General features: G+C 46.8%; 1 non-coding gene across 1 annotated transcript; it reads right to left on the bottom strand.

Annotated features, from left to right (window-relative positions):
- Positions 1-8,565: 8,565 nt before the first annotated feature.
- Positions 8,566-8,640, bottom strand: Trnas-uga. Its single transcript has one exon. It is a non-coding gene; the product is annotated as a tRNA-Ser (tRNA).
- Positions 8,641-14,499: the final 5,859 nt, after the last annotated feature.

Here is a 14,499-nt window from a genome sequence, read left to right on the forward strand (position 1 = left end):
TCCGCTGCAGGTGCCTGGTTCATCATCCATGCTGACTGCTCTTCATCGGAGGCGAAGAATGGAATTTGCGCGCCAGTGCTGCACCTGGACGTCCACTAAATGGCGACAGGTGGCCTTTTCAGATGACGAATAGCCGCTAGCGTGTACGTCGTGAAACATCTGACAGCAGATATCCTGGAACAACAGTCGGGAAGGTCCAGGACATAGGAGGGAGAGTTATGGTCTGGGGAATGTTTTTATGCCGTTCCCTGGGTGATGTCTTCTTTCTGTAAGGCGCAGTGGATCAACATAAGAAAGTATCTATCCTTGGGGACCTTGTCTACCCCAGCACTCAATTTGTTTTCCTCGCATACTTGCGTGGCTCGAAGATCGTCAGGGTGAGTTTAGCGAACGTCCCTGACCACTAGACTCCCAGAATTTAAACCCAATGGAGAATATGTGGGAGCACCTCGATAAGGCTGTTCGCGCCATGGTTTCTCAACCGAGAAACGTAGCGCAGCTGGCCACGTCATTGGAGTCAGCGTGGCTCCACATCGCTTTCGGTACCTCCGAGGTCCTCAATGACTCTATTCCTACACGTCTCGCAGATGTCAGCGCTGCAAAAGGTGATTATACATGCTTTTGGCAGGTGTTCGCAGTAATGTGACTGGACAGTGCAAATGGGTCAAATCGACCTTCAACAACTACACTAGATTTGTTGGGGTTATTGAGGCTGCAGCTAGACGGTGCATTCCTAATTGGTATCGTAAAAAGTGCATCCGTGGTTGGAGTGAAGAGAGTGACAAATTACTAAGAGAATATAAAAAACATCCTAGCTCTCACAATGTAACAGATTTCCAGTCCCTGAATGAAGGTCAAAGGAAGATCTGGCATGAAACTGTACAATTCTTAGATTATACCCACTCTAGCAGGAAAGCCTAGTCGATCATTAGGAAACTAGATAGTAAAATCCAGCAACCAAAAGATCAAAAAACAGCATCACTATCACTGACTTTGCTAAACATCTAGTATAAAGAAAAAAACGAAGACAAATGGGATGTCAAACTACAACTGAATACGAAAAAAAGAGCTACCGTACAGACTTCTGAATTCTCCATTCCATTTCAAGAAGAGGAAACATAAAATGCAATCAAAAGCATGAAACTTGAAAAAGCTGCTGGGTTTGACGGAATATACTCTGAATGTTATCCCATGTCGCAAACTTACAGACTTTCTTATAACGTATTAACCAACAGATACTTTCAGATCTATTCTGACAGTGACAGAACAGACTATTTAAACTAAATGATGGTTCTGTTTTGGCTCTCCTCCTTTTCAGTCTGTACACCGACGACTTATCGCAAGTGTCTTCAAGAAAATTCATTTATGCTGATGACATTTGTTTGGTGATCCAGAGCTCCAGTTCTTCTAGTGCTGAGTGTTCGGACTACCAATGACTGATTCAGCCATCAGCGCGAAATCAGAGAATCTCAAACAGGTGGCCGCAAACGATGGATACAATGATTCTGTTGTACAAAATCTTTATAATGCCAAATAATCAAAGCTTGTGAAATATCTCTGCACAGCTCGGCAATGGGAAACACAAATTACATTAGTTTGCCACTTTTGCGTAATTTTTCCTACGATACAAGCAAGCTATTTCGTTATTTAAACGTGCGGATAGTGTCCTCATTCTTTAATAATGTGGAATGACCAACCGAACAAAGACGGGGTCATGAGTGTGCGACTCTACCTATATAGGCCAGACTGGCAGAACTTTTAAGGCCAGATTTCATGATGATCTTTTAAAAAAGAAAGGCCAGATGAAAAATAATTCGGTTTTTGCCGGACACTTAAAAGCAGCTCCCCACCGATCATCCCCGTCATTGAATTTGAAAGTCCTACATCCTGTACAAAAAGCGAAAAAAATATTCTTGAGGAAATCGAGATTGTAAAACACGCACGAGGATCATATAAGCGCCTTGAAAATGATCAACTAGTTAGTAAAAATCAAGTACGTTGCGATGTAAGTTCCTTGCCGAGAAATTTGTGGCAAATTCCATAAAAGAGCTGACTTCGCAACAGCAGAAAAACGATGCTGCTCTAAATATTATGGCCCAGATTCACTCTACGCTTGTATTAATGTATTTTCGGTTTCACAGTGATAATCACTTCATTTAGCTGAATGGTGTTCATATCTAAAATCGCCGCTTCACCGGAAAATACACAACGCAATCCATCTGTGTTGTGGACTGACAAGACAGCCAGTCCACAGTGACGGGTAACCGAAAGGCACGCACTTAAACTCACGCAGGCTGGCGTGAGGTCTGAAACAGGATACGTAATGAATGCTATAAAGAAAAGTACGTAGCTGCTGGAATACTTAACTTTAATCCACAATTGGTGAACATTGTTCTTGTTGATACAGTATGTGCGTCATTAGATACATAGCAAAGGATAATTGGCGCCTTGCTAGGTCGTAGCAATTGACTTAGCTGAAGGCTATGCTAACTATCGTCTCGGCAATTGAGAGCGTAATTCTCAGTGAACCTTTCCTAGCAAAGTCGGCTGTACAACTGGGGCGAGTGCTAGTACGTATCTCGAGACCGGCCGTGTGGTGGAGCTCGGTCTGCGATCACTGACAGTGGCGACACGCGGGTCCGACATGTACTAATGGACCGCGGCCGATTTAAAGCTACCACCTAGCAAGTGTGGTGTCTGGCGGTGACACCACATTCCTCCCCCCGCAAATCGGCGAACGGTCGTGTTATAAGACTTCCGCCCGCCGTGGGGAGGACCCCATGTTGGCGTATGCGATGAGGTGGGGAGCCTAACAACAGGCGAGGCTGTGCCACCCGCACCCGGCCATTCGGTCCGAGGGGAGCTAGGAAACGCCTGAAAACCCAGTCCAGGGTGCACGCCGACATGCGGTGTATGCGCCCGTAGAGAGACAGGAGGGGCCGAAATGTCGACCTCCATCGCGTCGGGGTACCCGACGCGCGAAGACGCCATGTGGTCCGGAGCGGGCAAGAGTTCCATGGCGGAGGACATTTGGTCACGGGAAGCGATCGGCGGCGCGTGACCCAGGGAGGCGCCAGGCGGTTGCAGCGACGCGTCCACTGCGGGCGGCGCCGGCGGGAGAACAGGCGGCGGCGGCGGCGCGTCGCCATGGGGCAAATTGGAAGGCAGCGTCGGTAACACCTGGGGATGAGGCGAGCCAGTAGATGGGTCCCCAGGGCGCTGACCGGACGGCACCGTCGCTGAAAGCAGACGGGGAGCGGCAGAACCCGTGCGACGACAGAGGCGCAGCTGATTGAGATGCCGACGCACCTCACCAGAGGCCCCCAGAACCAAATACATCGCGCGGCCGAGGCAGCGAAGAATGCGCCCTGCGAGCCAACGCCGTGAACCTCGATAGTTGCGATAGAATACAACGTCGCCTGGTGCAAAAACTGGAGTCTGCCGCTGCACAGGAACCTGATGCGGCGGATGCAGCAAAGACATCAAGGTTCGATGAGGACGACCGTGGAGCAACTCAGCCGGCGAGCGACCATCTCGGGGCTGAGAGCGATACGATGACAAAAAGAGCAACAACGCGTCCTCCCGAGAATGCGACTCTTTCAACTTCAACATCTGTGACTTGAAAGTCCGGACCAATCGTTCAGCGGCACCGTTTGACTGAGGCGAAAACGGCGCGGATGTCAGATGTTGAATACCATTGGCCTTGCAGAAAGACTGAAATTCTGCGGACATGAATTGTGGGCCATTGTCGGAAACAATAGTCTGTGGAAGACCTTCAATGCAAAAGATAGCAGACAACGATTGTATGGTGGCAGATGACGTCGTGGAAGACATCCGGACAACAAAAGGAAAATTACTGAATGAATCTACCACAACCAACCATCGAGCATTCCAGAATGGACCAGCAAAATCGATGTGCAAGCGTTGCCAAGGGGAAGTGGCTGTCGGCCATGCAAAGAATTTCCGCGGCGGTGCGGATTTTTGTTCAGCACACACCATGCAAGAAGAGCACATATTCGTAATCGCAGCATCGATTCCGAACCAAGTACAGTGCTGACGAGCAAGTTGTTTCGTTCGCACTATACCCCAATGTCCTTGGTGGAGAAGCCGTAAGACAGAGGACTGTAACGAACGTGGGACCACAACTCTGGACTGATCATTATCAGAACGCAACAACAAAACACCATTTCGTACAAAAAGTCTCTCCTTGTGAGCAAAAAATCGGCGAACCAACGGATCCTCGATCCGTGACTTCGACAAAGGCCATTGCGTAGCAACAAAACGCAAAACTGTAGCAAGGACAGGGTCAGCAGCTGTGGGTGTTGCTACACGACAAAAATCAATCGGAAACGATTCGACCACGTCATCGGTTTCCGTATCAATGAACATGCAAGCAAGTTCGGAAGAATCGAATGCTCTATCCTCAGCAGGCAAACGGGACAACGCATCGGCGTTTCCGTGCTTAGCAGTGGACCGATACAAGATATCGTAGCGGTACTGCAAGAGGAAAATAGACCAGCGAATGAATTTCTGCGCTGTACGCGGAGGTACAGGCTTGTTCGGATGAAAAAGCGATGTCAAAGGTTTGTGGTCTGTGATGATGGTAAAGTGACGACCATACAAGAAATCATGAAACTTAGTAACACCAAATACCAGAGCCAAAGCTTCTTTCTCGATCTGTGAAAAATTTCTTTGCGCAGATGAGAGCAATTTGGACGCAAAGGCAATAGGGCGATCAAGCGATCCATCTTTGTGCGCAAGCACAGCACCGATCCCGAAATCCGACGCATCTACCATCAACAAAAGGGGTTTCTGGGGATCGAATGGCGTAAGGCAAGTATTGGAAAGCAACGCCGATTTCAACTGGCGAAAGACGCGTTCGCATTCCGTCGTCCAGACGAACGGAACACCTTTACGGCGTAAGCGATGAAGCGGAGCTAAAATGAAAGAGGCTTGCGGCACATAGTTAGTATAGTAATTAAGTTTTCCCAACACACTCTGTAGCTGCTTCAAATTCTGCGGCGAAGGCAAGTCTTTTATGGCACGGAGGTGCTCTGGACTCGGATCTATGCCTTGGGCATTGATTACATGTGCCAAATATGGTAAGTCACGAGCAAAAAACACACATTTGTCCTTCCGCAAGAGAAGACCATTTTGTCGCAAGACGTGAAATAATGTTCGGAGGTTGGCTAAATGTTCTTCTTCTGTCTTTCCGGAGATCACAATATCGTCCAGATAGTTTGCTGCAGTAGGGACCGACGCACAAACAGTTTGTAAATATTGCTGGAACAATGCAGGGGCGGATGCACACCCGAATGGCAGTCTTTTGAATCGATACAAACCAAGATGCGTGTTAACCACCAAAACGCGCTGTGATTCGGAGTCCACCGGTATTTGCAAGTACGCATCTGCTAGGTCCAACTTCGAAAAATATTTACCCGGGCACAGTTTGTCAAAAAGATCTTCCGGGCGCGGTAGAGGATGAGTCACAATCACTAGTTGTGGATTCACCGTAGCCTTGAAGTCCACACAAAGTCTCAATTTTCCGGAAGGTTTTGGCAAAATTACTAAGGGTGAGGCCCAGAGAGAAGCCTGCACACGTTCAATCACACCTTGCGAGTCCAAATCGTTTAATGTTCTTGCGACTTCATCACGCAATGCGTGGGGAACATTGCGCGCTCTGAAAAATTTCGGTTGCGCGTTTACTTTCAGTTCCAAATGTGCTTTATAGTTCTTAGCGCAACCAAGGCCCGGTGCAAAAATGTCTGCAAATTCTTCACATAGACGAGAAACACTGGCTGAAGGCACAGTCTGGTTCACTGATAGGACCTTATTTACTATAGACAAGTTAAACAACTGAAATAAATCTAAATCAAACAAGTTCACTGCAGAAGAAGAACGAAGAACGTAAAATGACACAAGTTTTGTTTGTCCCTTGTATGTTGCAAGAAGGCTGCACTGTCCTAACACAGGGATATGCTGTCCGGAATAACTATGTAACTTAACATTTGCAGCACGCAACGGAGGTGTGCCCAGTTGTTTATTGATCAATGAAACTGCAGCTCCGGTATCGAGCTGGAATGGGATCACGTCGCCATTAGTGTCCAAGTCGACAAAAAGTTTATTGTCCTGCTGACGACAAGAGCGACTGTTTTGTGCAACGTGAACAGACACTGGTACAGAATCACTCGCGACTTGACGTGATTTCCATCGATGTCGACGCACACTTTTTGTGGGATGAACAGTCACTGTGAGAGGGAGCGGCACTGGGCGGAGTGGAATTAACTACATGAATGTCCATGGGCGAAGGTGCACGAGCCTGAGTATTCTTGGTTCGATTCCGGCGTGAAGCAAAGGGCCTGGAATGGTTTCTAGTGTCCGATCTGAGCTTTTTCTGGCAAACACTTTGACCATGTCCTTTTCTATTACAGAAAAAGCAAATAGCTTGGCGTGATGGGCAATTCTCATGCGAATGTCTAGTAGCACACTGCGGGCATGACTTTAGTACTGCATTTGCATGCTGGCGCGGGACACGTGGCTGCGCAGACGTGCGCGAGGGCTGTTTACAGTTCCGTGCAGCTCGCCCGGCGGGCCGGTTAATGTGACACACAGCTGGCGAAGTTTCAAATGATTCCTGAGCAAAGTCAAGTGTGTCTTGCCTATCCAATACGTCTCACTTGTTGAAGGGAGGGATTGACTAGTTTCAAAATTTGCTCCCATATACGAACATCAGAAACGTTCTGTGCAATTGCATCACGTACCATAGTATCTGAATAAGGGAGTCCACATTCACACTCAAAAGCACAATCCCGAGTAAGGCCTTGCAATGTTGCAACCCACTCCCTATTAGTCTGACCGGCCCTACGTTTCGTACGAAAGAACGTATACCTTTTTGCAACTACATTGACGGATTTCTTGAAATAGGCATCTAAAGCAGACAAAATTTCTTCGTAGGACAGAGTTGCTACGTCGCGTCGGGGAAATAATTTCACTATCACACGGTACGTTTGCACCCCTACACACGCCAAAAAATGAGGCTGCCACTCGTTACCTTGAATTCTGTAGGCGGCGAGATGAAATCCAAATTGGCGTGACCACTCCGTCCAGCTTTCCATCGCCGCATCGAATTGTCGAAACGGTGGTGCAACTGCATGTTGTGGGTGCGGTAGCGGTGGAGCGGCGGCTGCCGCATCGTTTTGCATTGCACGTTGACCCTGGACGAGCTGTCCAAGGGCATCCAATAACGCCTGCGTCTGCTGATTCTGCAAGCGATAAAATTCGGACAGTACATCTGGAGATTGTGGCGAAGCCATGACACAAGTAAATTAGTTATATATAAAGGAGACCGTTTGTATCCTCGTCGCCAAAAATGTTGTGGACTGACAACACAGCCAGTCCACAGTGACGGGTAACCGAAAGGCACGCACTTAAACTCACGCAGGCTGGCGTGAGGTCTGAAACAGGATACGTAATGAATGCTATAAAGAAAAGTACGTAGCTGCTGGAATACTTAACTTTAATCCACAATTGGTGAACATTGTTCTTGTTGATACAGTATGTGTGTCATTAGATACATAGCAAAGGATAATTGGCGCCTTGCTAGGTCGTAGCAATTGACTTAGCTGAAGGCTATGCTAACTATCGTCTCGGCAATTGAGAGCGTAATTCTCAGTGAACCTTTCCTAGCAAAGTCGGCTGTACAACTGGGCGAGTGCTAGTACGTATCTCGAGACCTGCCGTGTGGTGGCGCTCGGTCTGCGATCACTGACAGTGGCGACACGCGGGTCCGACATGTACTAAATGGACCGCGGCCGATTTAAGCTACCACCTAGCAAGTGTGGTGTCTGGCGGTGACACCACAATCTGAATAGTGCTCTTACCATCACAGCACCTTGTAACACGGCTGTTATTCCTACGGTTACCATATGAGGAGTATCTGGCACATCTTGTACCGTCAAAGACTGCTGAAACTCTCAGTTTACGTGCCCCTGTTCCAGTCCAGGTGTTCAGTCTATGATACCATATTGCAATCTACACACTCCTCCACCTATACTACTAATTTAAGCGGGTGCCACCAAATAGTAATCACTGAAAAATGCGTTTGTACTCGCATTAGCTTTGACAAAGCACTTATAGGCCATTTCCACGCTGTACAGCCTTCGGTATATAATAATAATTACATGGCACCCTTATTTGAGTACCGGAATGGAAATGAAGTCCCATGCTTCTTGGCAGAGCATAGGGGAACGATGCGGATAACCCGCACCGCCGTACTAGGCAAGGTTCTAATGGAAGTGTTTGCCGTTGCCTTCCTCCCACGGTAATGGGGATGAATGATGATGATGAATACGACACAACAACAACCAGTTATCTCGGGGCAGGTGAAAATCCCTGACCCCGCCAGGAATCGAACCCGGGACTCTGTGCACGGGAAGCGAGAACGCTACCGCGAGACATATTTAAGTACTTGACAGCACAAAATTAATGAAGAGGGACATATCGCTGTGCTACGAGGAGCATTCAATAACTAACGAAACATGAAACTTCCTGGCAGATTAAAACTGTGTGCCTGACCGAGATTCGAACTCGGGACCTTTGCCTTTCACGGGCAAGTGCTCTACCAACTGAGCTATCCAAGCACGACTCACGTCCCGTCCTCACAGCTTTACTTCTGCCAGTATCTCGTCTTCTACCTTCCAAACTTTACAGAAGCTCTCCTGCGAACCTTGCAGAACCAGCACTCCTGAAAGAAAGGATATTGCGGAGACATGGCTTAGCCACAGCCTGGGAGATGTTTCCAGAATGAGATTTTAGCTCTGCAGCGGAGAGTGCGCTGATATGAAACTTCATGGCAGATTAAAACTGTGTGCCGTACCGAGACTCGAACTCGGGAACTTTGCCTTTAGCGAGCAATTGCTCTACCAACTGAGTTACCCAAGCACGACTCACGCCCCGTCCTCACAGCTTTACTTCTGCCAGTATCTCGTCTCCTACCTTCCAAACTTTACAGAAGCTCTCCTGTGAACCTTGCAAAACTAGATCCCGAGTTCGAGTCTCGGTTCGGCACACAGTTTTAATCTGCCAGGAAGTTTCATATCAGCGCACACTGCGCTGCAGAGTGAAAATCTCATTCTGGAAACATCCCCCAGGCTGTGGCTAAGCCATGTCTCTGCAATATCCTTTCTTTCAGGAGTGCTAGTTCTGTGAGGTTCGCAGGAGAGCTTCTGTAAAGTTTGGAAGGTAGGAGACGAGATACTGGCAGAAGTAAAGCTGTGAGGACGGGACGTGAGTCGTGCATGGGTAGCTCAGTTGGTAGAGCACTTGCCCGCGAAAGGCAATGGTCCCGAGTTCGAGTCTCAGTCCTAAAAACAAGTTGGTTTATTGAGGTTTCCGGTACTCCACATTATTCTCCACACTTTTGGCTGTATGATCCTATTTGCCAACGTAATTTCCGTTCAATGGTATAGCCTTATAGCATCTTACTGGGAGGGTTGGGTTCAAATGGCTCTGAGCACTATGGGACTCAACTGCTGTGGTTATCAGTCCCCTAGAACTTAGAACTACTTAAACCTAACTAACCTAAGGACATCACACACATCCATGCCCGAGGCAGGATTCGAACCTGCGACCGTAGTAGTCGCGCGGTTCCGGACTGCGCGCCTAGAACCACGAGACCACCGCGGCCGGCACTGGGAGGGCTTCAGCTGGCTGGAGTGGCCGAGCGGTTCTGGGCGCTAAAGTCTGGAACCGCGCGACCGTTACGGTCGCATGTTCGAATCCTGCCTCGGGCATGGATGTGTGTGATGTCTTTAGGTTGGTTAGGTTTAAGTAGTTCTAAGTTCTAGGGGACTTATGACCACAGCAGTTGAGTCCCATAGTGCTCAGAGCCATTTGAACCATTTTTTTGGGAGGGCTTCTATGCCTGCGTGGTACCACTCTACCGGTCACCGTCAGATCCAACGTCTTGCTGCATTAATAACCACCCCATTATCCACATACTTCTTCCCGTAGATTGGATCTTTCACTGGGCCAAACGGACGAAAGGTCTTCATTGTCTTCTTTTAGGCGGCGAAGATCCCAGAGTGCACACACCTTTGACCGACGAGTGTGTCAGCGCTACGATCAGAGCCTCTCAGTTTAGCGGTAAGGTGTTTGTGGTTCATCGACCACCTCGAATGGGCGCGTCCGCACGTTCCAACACTACAGGAGTCATAGTTGTGTGGGGCCGACCGGCACGTGAGAGACTGAACAAGTTTGCGCGACCTTGTTGCGATGATGTCAGACGCCTCGATTACAGACTCACCGTGCTTTTGTCCACTGGCAGACCTCCGTAAACATTCTGCAAGTGCCTATGAATATCTGCGCTGCTCTGGTTTTCCGCCAAAAGAAACACAATGACAGCTCTCTGTCTGGAATGCACCTCTGTTACAGACGCCATTTTTAAGACTACGTATAGCGCCGCCACCTATCGCCACTTAATGAAACTACAGGTTCCGAAACGGGAATATTCCATGATGTCCCAAACAAATTCCGCATTTTTTCAAACGAAGTCTGACAATGTGTTGCATTAGTTATGGAACCCCCCCCCCCCCCCCCCAGGAACCGCGGACCTTGGCGTTGGTGGGGAGGCTTGCGTGTCTCAACGATACAGATAGCCGTACCGTAGGTGCAACCACAACGGAGGGGTATCTGTTGAGAGGCCAGACAAACGTGTGGTTTCTGAAGAGGGGCAGCAGCCTTTTCAGTAGTTGCAGGGGCAACAGTCTGGATGATTGACTGATCTGGCCTTGTAACAATAACCAAAACGGCCTTGCTGTTCTGGTACTGCGAACGGCTGAAAGCAAGGGGAAACTACAGCCGTAATTTTTCCCAAGGACATGCAGCTTTACTGTATGATTACATGATGATGGCATCCTCTTGGGTAAAATATTCCGGAGGTAAAATAGTCCCCCATTCGTATCTCCGGGCGGGGACTACTCAGGAGGACGTTGTTATGAGGAGAAAGAAAATTGGCGTTCTACAGATCGGAGCGTGGAATGTCAGAACCCGTAATCAGGCAGGTAGGCTAGAAAATTTAAAAAGGGAAATGGATAGGTTAAAGTTAGATATAGTGGGAATAAGTGAAGTTCGGTGGCAGGAGGAACAAGACTTTTGGTCAGGTGAATACAGGGTTATAAATACAAAATCAAATAAGGGTAATGCAGGAGTAGGTTCAATAATGAATAAAAAAGTAGGAGTACGGGTAAGCTACTACAAACAGCATAGTGAACGTATTATTGTGGCCAAGATAGACACGAAGCCCACGCCTACTACAGTAGTACAAGTTTATATGCCAACTAGCTCTGCAGATGACGAAGAAATTGATGAAATGTATGATAATACACAAGAAATTATTCAGGTAGTGAAGGGAGACGAAAATTTAATAGTCATGGGTGACTGGAATTCAAGTGTAGGAGAAGGGAGAGAAGGAAACATAGTAGGTGAATATGGATTGAGGCTAAGAAATGAAAGAGAAAGCAGCCTGGTAGAATTTTGCGCAAAGCATAACTTAATCATAGCTAACACTTGGTTTAAGAATCATGAAAGAAGGTTGTATACATGGAAGAACCCTGGAGATACTAAAAGGTATCAGATAGATTATATAATGGTAAGACAGAGATTTAGGAACCAGGTTTTAAATTGTAAGACATTTCCAGGGGCAGATGTTGACTCTGATCACAATCTATTGGTTATGAACTGTAGATTAAAACTGAAGATTACGAAATGAGACACTTAAAGTAGTAACGGTGTTTTGCTATTTGGGGAGCAAAATAACTGATGATGGTCGATGTAGAGAGGATATAAAATGTAGACTGGCAATGGCAAGGAAAGCGTTTCTGAAGCAGAGAAATTTGTTAACATCGAGTATTGATTTAAGTGTTAGGAAGTCGTTTCTGAAAGTATTTCAAAAATGGCTCTGAGCACTATGGGACTTAACATCTGTGGTCATCAGTCCCCTAGAACTTAGAACTACTTAAACGTAACTAACCTAAGGACATCACACACATCCATGCCCGAGGCAGGATTCGAACCTGCGACCGTAGCGGTCACGCGTTTCCAAACTGAAGCGCCTAGAACCTACGGCCGCACCGGCCGGCTGAAAGTATTTGTATGGAGTGTAGCCATGTATGGAAGTGAAACGTGGACGATAAATTATTTGGACGAGAAGAGAATAGAAGCTTTCGAAATGTGGTGCTACAGAAGAATTCTGAAGATTAGATGGGTAGATCACATAACTAATGAGGAGGTATTGAATAGAATTGGGGAGAAGAGGAGCTTGTGGCACAACTTGACAAGAAGAAGGGACCGGTTAGTGGGACATGTTCTGAGGCATCAGGGGATCACCAATTTAGTATTGGAAGGCAGCGTGGAGGGTAAAAATCGTAGAGGGAGACCAAGAGATGAATACACTAAGCAGATTCGGAAGGATGTAGGCTGCAGTAGGTACTGGGAGATGAAAAAGCTTGCACAGGATAGAGCAGCATGGAGAGCTGCATCAAAACAGTCTCAGGAGTGAAGACCACAACAACAACAACAGTTATAGAACGCCATTCGTATGTTAAATAACTTAGTTAACTCATCACAACATTAGTTTCTTTTAGTATCATCCAAATAAGAACTTATGTGCCCTAGCGTCTGCACTACCAGCTAGCCCATGCACTAGGTTTCTTTACAGCTATGTGACTACATGCATTACGTGCATGATCTGAAAAAATCCTTCTCCATGGTTTATGTCTGTACTTAATTTCACTAATTATATTCTAATACGCTTGAGTTTTAACGTAGTCACTGAAGGCACTGTTAATATAAAACAGCATTAGTTTCCTATACTACTTTATATACAAAAAAAATGTAACGTTATATGGAAAAGCTTGAAAACAACTACTGTAACACTGTGCAATTTAACTAATGGCGTACCAGTGCCACCTTCATGAAAAATGTACACTTGCTGCAGGCAAAATGTGCCTCAGCGCTCAGTATGGTTGAAACGTCCCCTTTGAAAAATTAAGACTGACTGTGCTGGTAAAACAGCTGAGCGAAACTCAACGTACTCAAACAGTTTTCTCTTTACTTATTCTGATCAGCACTAAACTGACACAATATTTTCAGCGCAACGAAATCTGACTTTCAAAAATCCCTACAAAATAATGGCCCTGACCAACAATAACCTAGACCTTTCGTAAATCACTTACCTCACAAAAATCTTCGTTACTCTAACTACTGCAATACAGCGAGCGCCAATACTGCCAGCTAAATAAAAGATTCTAACTACTAAAGACACTAACAACTGATAGGCATAGTTAGCAAATGAAAGACTTTGATAGAGAACAAACAATCTCTTTACCTTACTAATGTTCAAAAGTCATAATATATATATATCAGTTCATGACATCCAGTCTTACAAATTTCCTTTTTCTACGGACACACGTCCAGATCGTCCACTCTCAAAACTCTGGCATCTCTCTCCCCACATCCACCACTGCTGGCGGCACCTCCAACTGCCCAACGCTACGGGCTGTTCACATCCAACTGCCCAACACTACAATAGCGAGTACTCCAACTATGCCAACCAGCCACAGACTGCACACAGCACAGTCAGTGCTTTTCATACAGAGCGCTACGTGGCGTTACCAACATAAAAACCTAAACAACCTACTTACATGGTGTATCAGACCAGAGAACAAGAACGATGCCTCACCGTATTTACCATTTGGTGGTCTATGTTCAGGCGTGATCCTGCCTTGTATCCACTGGTCTGTGCTACACAGACCAGCAAGGTAATTAATTTACTGCTTGTTCCATTTTCTTACTCATACGGACAATAGCCATAGTAAAGCCTACTGCTATAAATTTTTCCATATTTTAGTTTAATTTATTCATCCATAGGTGATTGGGGGATACGCTGTTAACGCATGACGCGAGCGCATGCTTGCTTCGATTTATTTTACTATGTATGACGACGGCAGTCTATTTCTACCGATGTCCTAATCGTTGCACCGAAAACCACGTAACTAACAGCATTCTCGCAATTCTTCAAGCTTTCCCGGCGGATACGTTGTAAATAGTTTTCACGGGTTTGTTGCCGGATGACGTTGTGCAGATACCACAACATTTCCTCGGAGCAACTGTCCGACATCTTCAGGTGGTTGAACCTTGCTGGTGGCTAGTATCCGCACGTCGATGCCCCGTATTTGGAACACGCGAGCAAAGAAAGCGCAGGCGCGGAAATCACGCATGGGCTATGATTTGCAGATAGATGGTGCCATACTCAAACGCCCTCTGCCGAAAATCGTAGAGCGGCACTCCTGCGCGTGTGTTCTGCGCTATTTGAGCTAACAGTGTGACCAGACTAAGGAACCGTACCAGACCAATGTTACGACTGGCCTGTTATCGAAAAATCTTGAGTTTCTCGTCGTAATTTAATAGCAGCCAACGCAGGGTTCCAAACTGTGCTCAGTT

Source organism: Schistocerca americana, chromosome 1 (assembly GCF_021461395.2).
Source record: "Schistocerca americana isolate TAMUIC-IGC-003095 chromosome 1, iqSchAmer2.1, whole genome shotgun sequence".
NCBI lineage: Eukaryota > Metazoa > Arthropoda > Insecta > Orthoptera > Acrididae > Schistocerca > Schistocerca americana.